We start from the raw sequence: 9549 nt of genomic DNA on the forward strand, positions 1-9549 counted from the left end.
AATGGGCCACGAATTGGTGGCTCATTTGATCGAAGGAAAAGATGGTACCCGACTTCAAAGTCGAGTACCAGTTCCTCGCTGCTCCCTTCAAAGTAGACGGGAAAGCCCGGCACAAAATGGCGTCAGGAGCACCGTGAAGCAGCATCATCGTCCGGAAGGCCTCCAGATGATCAACCGAGTCTGAAGTCCTGTCGTAGCTTTCGAACTGGGGGAGCTTGAAGTTTGGCGAGATCGGTTCCTGCATAATCATTTGAGAGAAGGGAGGGTCAGTGCAAATATCCTCACCATAAGCGGGAGGCGCATGGCGGAGTTCTTCGATCTGTCGGTTCATCTCCTGGAGCCTCCGGTCCAGGAAATCCTCTCGACTCCGAGTCTCGAGGGTCCTTTGGCAGAACGGGGGCAGGGATCTTCCAGGGGTGGAGTCGTGATCCGATTGAGGGCTCTCTACCCTCGAATTTGTTTTCCCGGGAAGGACGGGGCGGCTGGCCCAGGTGGCCCGCCCCGCCGTCGGGTTCTGGCATTCCGGAGATGCCCTTTCCGGATGCGCCGATGCCTGTGGTTGCTGCTGCTGCATTGCTTGTACGACTTCGACGAGGCCTCTGACCTGCTGTGCCAGCAAGTCAAATTGCTCCGCGCCGACCGCCGCCGCCGGAGGGGGAGGAGGAGGAGGCTGAGAAACTGGAGGGGAGGCTGGAGCCTGAGATCTGGCCACGGAGGCCGTAGACCGCTGGGTGGATGCCTTGCGCGGAGGCATCGAGTGTCGATCTCGCGAAGGGAGGTTAGGAGTGGGTGACGGAGAGACGGTCGGGGATGGCTCCGTTGAACACTCCTTTAAGAACAAGGGTGCTGTGAAGGTTCACCCCTTCCTCTAGCGCCAATCCTGTTGGTGCAAAAATCTGCTTGCGCCGGAGAAGCTGGAGTCGAGGAAGCCGCGGTCGCCGTCGGGACCTGCAAAGGAAGTCTAAACTGGAGGTGGGGTTGCTCCGGCAAGACCCTCCGACGCTCAAGTCAGTTCTCTGCCTCAACAAGAATGGAGTGCTCGAACGGAGAATTTAGCAGAGTTTTGAGATAAGAAATGAGCTTAGAGAATAACGTATCTGGGTCCCCCTTTTATAGGCGGAGGAGGTAACGGATTGATGGCGACGTCTGTAACCATCTGGTCGTGGGCCGCCCGTAGTCAGGGAGAATTTATTGCGAGGGGTAGTGGAGCTGAATCGTGGCTATCTCCGTAGCTCGCCACGTGGAATCAGTTGCGGGGAGTGGAGCAGCGTCCGTTGTCGTGACTTGCCAGCGGGTGGGAGAATCGCCTGGTATCCATCGCAGGAGGTGGAGCAGGTTCGTGGCCGTTATTGTGGCTTGCCAAGGGGTAGTGGAGCTGTGCGGAATCCGCCACAGGACGAGGAGCAGAGCGGCGATGGTTACTGCGGCCTGCCAGGGAATGATGGAGCTGCGTGGAATCTGCCACAGGAAGTGGAGCAGGGTCGTGGCCGTTATGGTGGCCTGCCAGAGGGTGCAGACACATCGGATGAAGTTCGGCAGTGGTCGGAGTCCGACCCCCGTAGGAGCCTGGACTAAATCTGTCTGCAGTCGTTGGAGCCGAGGACGAAGTCTGGCTCCCGTAGGAGTCCGGGCGGAGTCTGCTGACGGCTGCAGTTGTTGGCGTCGAGGATGAAACCCGGCTCCCATAAGAGTACGGGCGAAGTCTCCCTGCAATTAGAGTTAAAGGCGAAGTCCGGCTCCTGTAGGAGTCCGAACGGGGATTACCGGCAGTCGTTGTTGAGGACGGAGCCCGGCTCCCGTAGGAGCCCGGGCGGAGCCGTTCTGCAGTCGATGTCGGCGGCGGAGCCCGGCTCCTGTAGGAGCCCGGGCGGAGCTGCGCTGTAGTCGGTGTCGGCGACGGAGCCCGTCTCCCGTAGGAGTCCGGGCGGAGCTGTGCTGCAGTCGGTGTCGGCGGCGGAGCCCGGCTCCCGTAGGAGTCCGGGCGGAGCTGCGCTGTAGTTGATGTCGGCGGCGGAGCCCGGCTCCCGTAGGAGTCCGGGCGGAGCTGCGCTGTAGTCGATGTCGGCGGCGGAGCCCGGCTCCCGTAGGAGCCCGGGCGGAGCTGCGCTGTAGTCGATGTCGGCGGCGGAGCCCGGCTCCCGTAGGAGCCCGGGTGGAGCTGTGCTGCAGTCGGTTCCGCTAAGGGTTTCGGCTGTGGGTATTTTATACCCAACACTTATGAAATTCGATAGGTAGAAGAATCGACACAATCTAGTGAATCCATAGAATTAGATTTGATTAGATAAAACCCTAAATCCATTATAGAGGCACCATTAAGGAGATCCGGTAGAGTACCATGTCTATTGGATAGTTATTTCGATTTCTAGTTTCGAGACGTGATCATGTTGAACTCAATGAGAATAACAAGGATCTAATCACCTACATGGATGCCATGCAGAGATTCGACTTCGATTAATGGCTTGAAGCTATAAAGTCTGAAATGAGTCTATAATGGTCAATGGTGTATGGACACTTGTTGATCCACTTGAAAGTGTAAAGCCCTTAGAGTGTAAATAGATCTTCAATAGGATCAGAGGGCGCAGACGAGAAGATGAAGACCTACAATGCCCATCTGGTTGCCTAAAGATATTGTCAACATTATGGTATTGACCATAATGAGACATTTTATCTTTAGACAATGCTAAATATTTCAGAGATGTATTTTGATAAGTGATCAAAATGTATGACTTCATTGAGAACGAAGAAGAACCTTGCAAATATAAATGAGTTAATAGTTCTATAAGTATATTTTTTATTTTGTATATGAATAAAATTTTTTTAATCAAAAATAATATTCCTTACATTATAAGAAATAAAAATTTTACTGTTATTATTGTTTTCCATAAAAGACTTGAAAAAAGCATATCTTATTTTAGGGATGAAGATCTATAGAGATAGATCTAAGAGACTGCTTAGGTTATCTCAATCTATGTACATAGAGTATTTATGAATAAAATTTATTCTATCATGAACATCATGTATAAGATCGAATATAGTATACTCACTAGGGGTAGTGGGTAGATACTTGTAAAATCCGGATAAAAATTACTGGAAGGTCATCCTTAAGTATTTGAGAAATACTGAGGGCCGATGATTCGGTTATGAAGAATCTGACTTAAAATTTATAGAGTATGACTTCAATTTTTAGTTGGATATAATAGCAAGAATGTGTCGGAATACATCTTTATCCTAAATAATAGAGCAATCTGCTAGAAAAGTTCCAAGCAGAAAGATATAGCCAATTCAAATTGTAAGGTTGAATGCATTGCAGCATCCGATGCTTGCAAGGAAGCTATGTGATTGTATAGGTTCATTGGCAAGCTAGGAGACCCTCCAATGATGGTCCTGTTATATTATACAGCATCGGAGCTGTAGCTCATGCCTTGGAGCTAAAGTTTCATTAGCTTACCAAGCATTGTGCGTCGCTACCTTTTTATTTGGAAAATCTATTAAGGTGACATCAATATTTAGAAGATCGACGGAAAGAAAAATCTGACCAACTCATTTACTAAAGCCTCAGTATTTAGGAGCTCTGGGATGATAAATCGAAGATGGATATATGATATTATACTGATTGGCTTTAGTCCAAGTGGGAGTTGTTGGGAATTGTGTCCTAAAGCTAATCATTTAACGATTGTGCTAATTATAAATGTATATGAATTGGTAAATAATAAAAATTATTTGATCTTTTTCATCACAAGGTTACATCTTCTAACAAACTTCTATATTATGATGAAGTCCTTAGGACTACTTAAATCGATAAAAAAAGATTTATGATGTAGTCCCTAAACTGATTCGTGATCAAACGATATACTATTATTAGGATGATAGCGATATCAAGTGTAGGTCGTTGTGTGCCATATACGTTGGTTGTCCTCATAACCAAATGGTGTGGAGACACTAGTATGGCATGCAGGTAAGATGTAAGAGTACATTATCACTGAATGTGACGAACTACAGGGCACTCTGCTTTCAAGGGTAGCTTGCAAAGGGTATGGGTATAAGTGTTCCTCCAATCTGAGATCACCACGGTGACTTGCAAGCAACTCACTGTACTTTGATGCTAGACTATCTGAATTTATAATTCAATGACGAAAGATTTTTGGATGCAGTCAAGTACTTGTCAAGTTAGTGCATAAGTCAAGAAGGGATTGACCCCTCCAAATTAATAGGAGTTAATGTATCAATGTATTTTAATTTCGCAAAATCTGAGCTTGGATAATCCATGCGATGAATTTGAAAGATTGAAATATAATATGGATAACTTATCTAGGATTAACAGTTAAATTCTAGGCCGTCCTTGAGCATTAGAGTTAAAGGGATGAATTATTTGGTAACTATACACCAGTAGGTTCTTGAATGTTGCTTCGCCATTATTTGACCTATCCAGACGTCGGGTCTCATTGCTAGATGGTTATATTGATTGATTTAAAAATTTATTTCTATACTATTGGCTTAGGTTCGAACCTATAAGGTCACACTCAAAAAATTTTTTTGTGATTATGTGGCTGATCAACGATTGAGAATCGTTCAAGGACTTAATCGTCAATTTGATTGATGATTAACCTTATGCAAAAGTTTCAATAAATTTATTCATCAAGTATTAGTGAATTAATAAAAGATTAATTAGTAATTAAATTATTGATTAGCTTAATTTGATTGAGCAAAGAAGATTAAATAAAATCTAATTGAATTGAATTCAATTAGATTTGACCCGATTAGGTTATGAGATGACCTAATCGCTAAGAAAGAATTATCCCTGTTTTGATCAAAAATTTGGTTCAATCAATTTTTAATTTAATTAAAATTTGATTAAAAATTTATGAATCTAATTAGATTGAGTTTCATCTATTTTATTTGGACTAAACCAAATGTGATTTGGTTTGGATTCAAATAAGAAAATTAAGAGTCCATATTGCATTGGACTCTTCTTCCTTGCGCCACCAATTTTCAACACCCACTATTCATCATGCCAAGAAAGTTTTTGTGTTAGGTTTTATGACATTAAAAGTTCTTTTCCTTCTCTTTCTCACATCCAAAATTGGATGAGATTTGGTTTTATTTGGTATGTTCAAATGTGATTTGAAATTGGATACCTTATAGATAATGTTTGACATTATCTACAACCTTGCCGCCACTTGCTTTTTATTCCTTTATTTTGTGTGACAACATGGGGGTTTTGCATGGTGGAAAATTAGATGTGATTTGGTTTTACCATGGAAATATATAAAAAGAGGCATTCCATGCTTGTTTTGGCATGGATTATTGAAGGGAGACCAGATCTCTTGGAAGAGTCCAAGATCTCTAGGACTCTTCATCCCAACCTTATTACATACCAATAAAAGGGCTTTTATTATTTCTTTTGTGTGTGTAAGATAGAAAAGGAGTTCTCTACATTGAGGAGGTTTTGGGGTGTGGGTTCATGGAGAAAAAGAAGAGGAGAGTCCTTCTTCTTTGGGTGTGCAAAAAACTTAGTTTCTAGGATTTTGGTTCTAAGGGTTTGGGAAGAGAGAAAAAAAAAAAGAAAATAGTCTCCTCTCCATCTTTCTTTCACCTCTTCATCTCCTCTAGAAGTCTATTTTTAACCTCTGAAAAGGTTTTAAAAATTTGAAGAAAAGATCCAGATCAGCCAAAAAGAAGGTCTTCATGCGAACTAGCATTCTCGAGAAGATCGTTCATATTGGAGCTTTGAGTGGACCTTCTGTGGAGGTTGGATGTGTGTGCGGTTGCAAGCAACCAGCAAGGATCATCTTCACCATGTCTCTCAGCAACGACAATCATCGACCCGTGCTCAGGTATGGAGTTCTAAACTCAGATAGGTGTAGATTTGATCTACAGCTTACATCCATGCATGCAGAATTTATCATATGATTATTTCAGATTTTATATGCAACATATCATGTCATAGATTCTAAAGTAGGTTAATTTGATGATTAGATCATATGCATGTTAGGTTAATATGATTAATCTAATGGTCTTCTGCTATATTTTATTTCAAAAATTTTTGAAATACATGCATGAAATCGTCTATATTTTTCAATAGCTACAGATATGGGAGGCCACACACCAGTGTAGGAGGACTGATGATTACTTAGATTCTAGATCTTGACAGATCATGATAATAACTTAAAATATTATTTATTAAAATTTTATATATACTGATATGTATGGACTAATGAATTTCTAAATTGTATAGACAGATTACGTGGAGTATCTCGTATTGTGGCACGATGAGGACCCATTCTCTTAGCCTCATAGCTTTGACCCTCCAGCAGCTCAATACTCTTCAACATCCTCCTCTCAGATCTCGATGATCCAGATCTGAGATGATGCACATATAGAGGAGGTCATGCAGAGACTTTGGAACCAGCGACCTCAGAGCTTTCAAGATGCTGTCTGCGATATGATCATTGAGATTCTCCGAGATTCATATCTACACGATCAGTTAGGCTCGTTGTCATAGCCATCACAGCAGGTAAGTCTATTAATAATTTTTTTTATTTATTTTAAATTATTATATTTAGAAGCTTCATAACTTTAGGCTTGAGTTCGAGAATGAGATCTAGGGGATAAAAATTTAATCTAATCATCCAATCGATGGGTCAAAAGTATCTATAGCTTCATATTATCAAATAAAATATATAAAAATAATCTGTTCGAGAATCATAATATATCAAAATATATGCATCCATATTGATATATACGCTTTCATATTGAAACTTATTAATAATATTTTATTTTTTTATTATTGGATGCTGGGACATCTGGTTCTCATCCATCAGCTATTGGAGAGGATGTACAAGAGCAGGAGAAGGATGAGGAGGATCTCATATGATTTTTTTTTGACATATATGTAATTTTGATACTTGTAAAATAGTATAAATTTATAAAATTACATAATTTATATTTTTAATATAATATAATTAAATTTATATTTAAAATTATGATTAATAATTATTATTTTATTTATAATAGTTTTTAAAAAATATAATTGATTATTATTGAGATTAAAATAGATTTAAAAAAATTTAAATATAATTTTTTTAAAAAATAAAAAATTATTAACGATGACATTAGCGATAGGCAAAGCCATCACTGATAGTTTTTAATTAAAAAAATAAAATAAAAATTATTAGCAATGGTATTAGTGATGAAAAATACCATCACTAATAGTTTTTAATTAAAAAAATTAAAATAAAAATATTAGCACTGGCTTTGTTATCGCTAATGCCATCGCTAATTACCCCCATTAGCGATAGAATTTTTGCCATTGCTAATAATGGTTACTAGCGACGAGCTTATATCTCCTATTGCTAATAATGATTATTAGCGATGAGCTTATTTCTGATAAATTTTTAGCGATGAGATTCTATCACTAATAGTATTAACGACAGAATTCGGATTATTAGCAATAGCGAATAGCCATCGCTTGTAATCCATTTTTTTGTAGTGTTGCACTTCTATTAGATTATTATTTCGATGCATAGGATATATGGTGATGCCGACTGTCACTTTTATATTTTTTATATCATAAAGTGGCACTACACAGATAGAATGATGTGCCAGTTTGGGATGCAATAGACTATTCCATTCAATTGTGATATAGATTCTAGACTCCTTTAGATCAACCTTAAGGGATGAGTCGACCATGACCCGAGCATCACTCATCAGGAGTTTGGTACACTTTGAGATAGTCTACGAGATCATGTTGTGGATGGTCTAGTGGTTGATGGTAGCATGGATTATTTTGACCCTAACATGGAGTAGTATGTACCATCACGTATTGACCATACCATGGACTATTATGACCCCTACATGATTCACATCATGTGATAATGAGAAACTATCACCTGATATGAAAATATTGTTACTTAAGCTAAAGAAGCCGTCTGTTGATCACTAGTATATAAATTTGTCTGCAATTTTGAGATAGAGTGATCCCATATGGATATCCATCTACAAATGCATGAGAATAATGTATAGGTGGAGTATCATAAAAATAATGTACAAATACATGAGAATAATGGTGTTAATTGAAACATACTAATTTAAAAGAAATCTCAAGTTCAAAATGAAACTGGTCAAAATACATGATTTCATTTGACAACTAGGCGAGCACCAAAAAAAAAAAAATGTGCTTACAGCAAATGAAATTACATTGCTGTAAAAACAAATAAAAAAGATGATGCATCATCGGGTGGAGCCTCATATACTGCTACGAGAAGTCAGAGCCTAATTTCCATTATAAGATCCTGTGGAGGTGGAAGAAACGGACGATAAAAATACTATACGAACTGATCAAATTATGTAAATCTCTTATCCAATGGCACATCCATACATGCAAATCCCGCACTGACAGATGTCTCCAGTGCATCTATGCGAGTAGACAATGCATGCAAATCAGAAGATTGCTAACTAAATTGTGTAGACTGTGTATGCATAGTAGGATGTCTAAGCTGGCCTCTGTTGGCTAGTTGACCTTTTCCTTCACTATCACTTTCTTCTTCATATATTTCAAACATATGCCTCCATATCCCATCAATAAATGTATGCTCTATATGCCTTAAATATAAGTGATTGTAGGTGTCAGTGGGTCTGAGCTTCATAATTTCATCCTCATCACTGATAAAGACATCAAAGACCTCAAAGATAGCAGTCATAATAGCTCCATAAGGTAAACATGATTTTGGACTTTGGAAACATTCATTCATATAATGTATCATTAAATATGACAAATTAACCCTATCACCTGAAAGCATTATTCTAAGAAGATAAATATCTAAGTATGATACATTATCTTTGCAACCTCCTTTGGATAGAAAATTAAATAAAAAAAATATAATGAATTAGTCTATTTTTAAGTGGTAATAGATGTACATTAGGTTTAGTGGTTTGACCTAAAGTATCATTCTCAAAAATAGTTCTAATAAAGGTAAGATAATCTAGACCTCGATAATTCTAATAAGTACTATTGAAATATTTATCACCATCTATCGGAATACCCAAGATTTGACCAAGAACATTACAGTCAAATTCGATAATTTTTTTTTTCACATACGATATAATAAAATAAGCTAAACTATTAAAACTAAAATTACTATAAGAATATTGAACTACACTAGAACAGGTTGGCTTATTCAGCGAAATCATAGATAGCCAACACATCAATTCAAATAAAAATCTAAGTCAAAAATCACTAAAACTACTTAAATATACTATCCTTCCCCTACAACTTTTCTATGAGAAAAGTTAGATCTAAAATTTTTACTGTACTTATTATTTAAAAATAAATCTTCTTTATACCTACGTGAAGGTTTTTTTCCTTTTTCTACTCGAGTTCTCTTTCCTTTCGACATACCTTCACCTTTTTTTGAAGCCATTAGGTTGATTTTAGGGTGGGGATGAGGGTTTAGGGTTGGGATAGATTAGATTGGAGAGATATTTTGGATAGATCAATAGGGAGGAAGAGGGGATCAGTTGGGGTTTTTAAAAAATTGAAAAACTTTAAAA

This window comes from Elaeis guineensis, chromosome 1 (assembly GCF_000442705.2).
Source record: "Elaeis guineensis isolate ETL-2024a chromosome 1, EG11, whole genome shotgun sequence".
NCBI classification, from domain to species: domain Eukaryota; kingdom Viridiplantae; phylum Streptophyta; class Magnoliopsida; order Arecales; family Arecaceae; genus Elaeis; species Elaeis guineensis.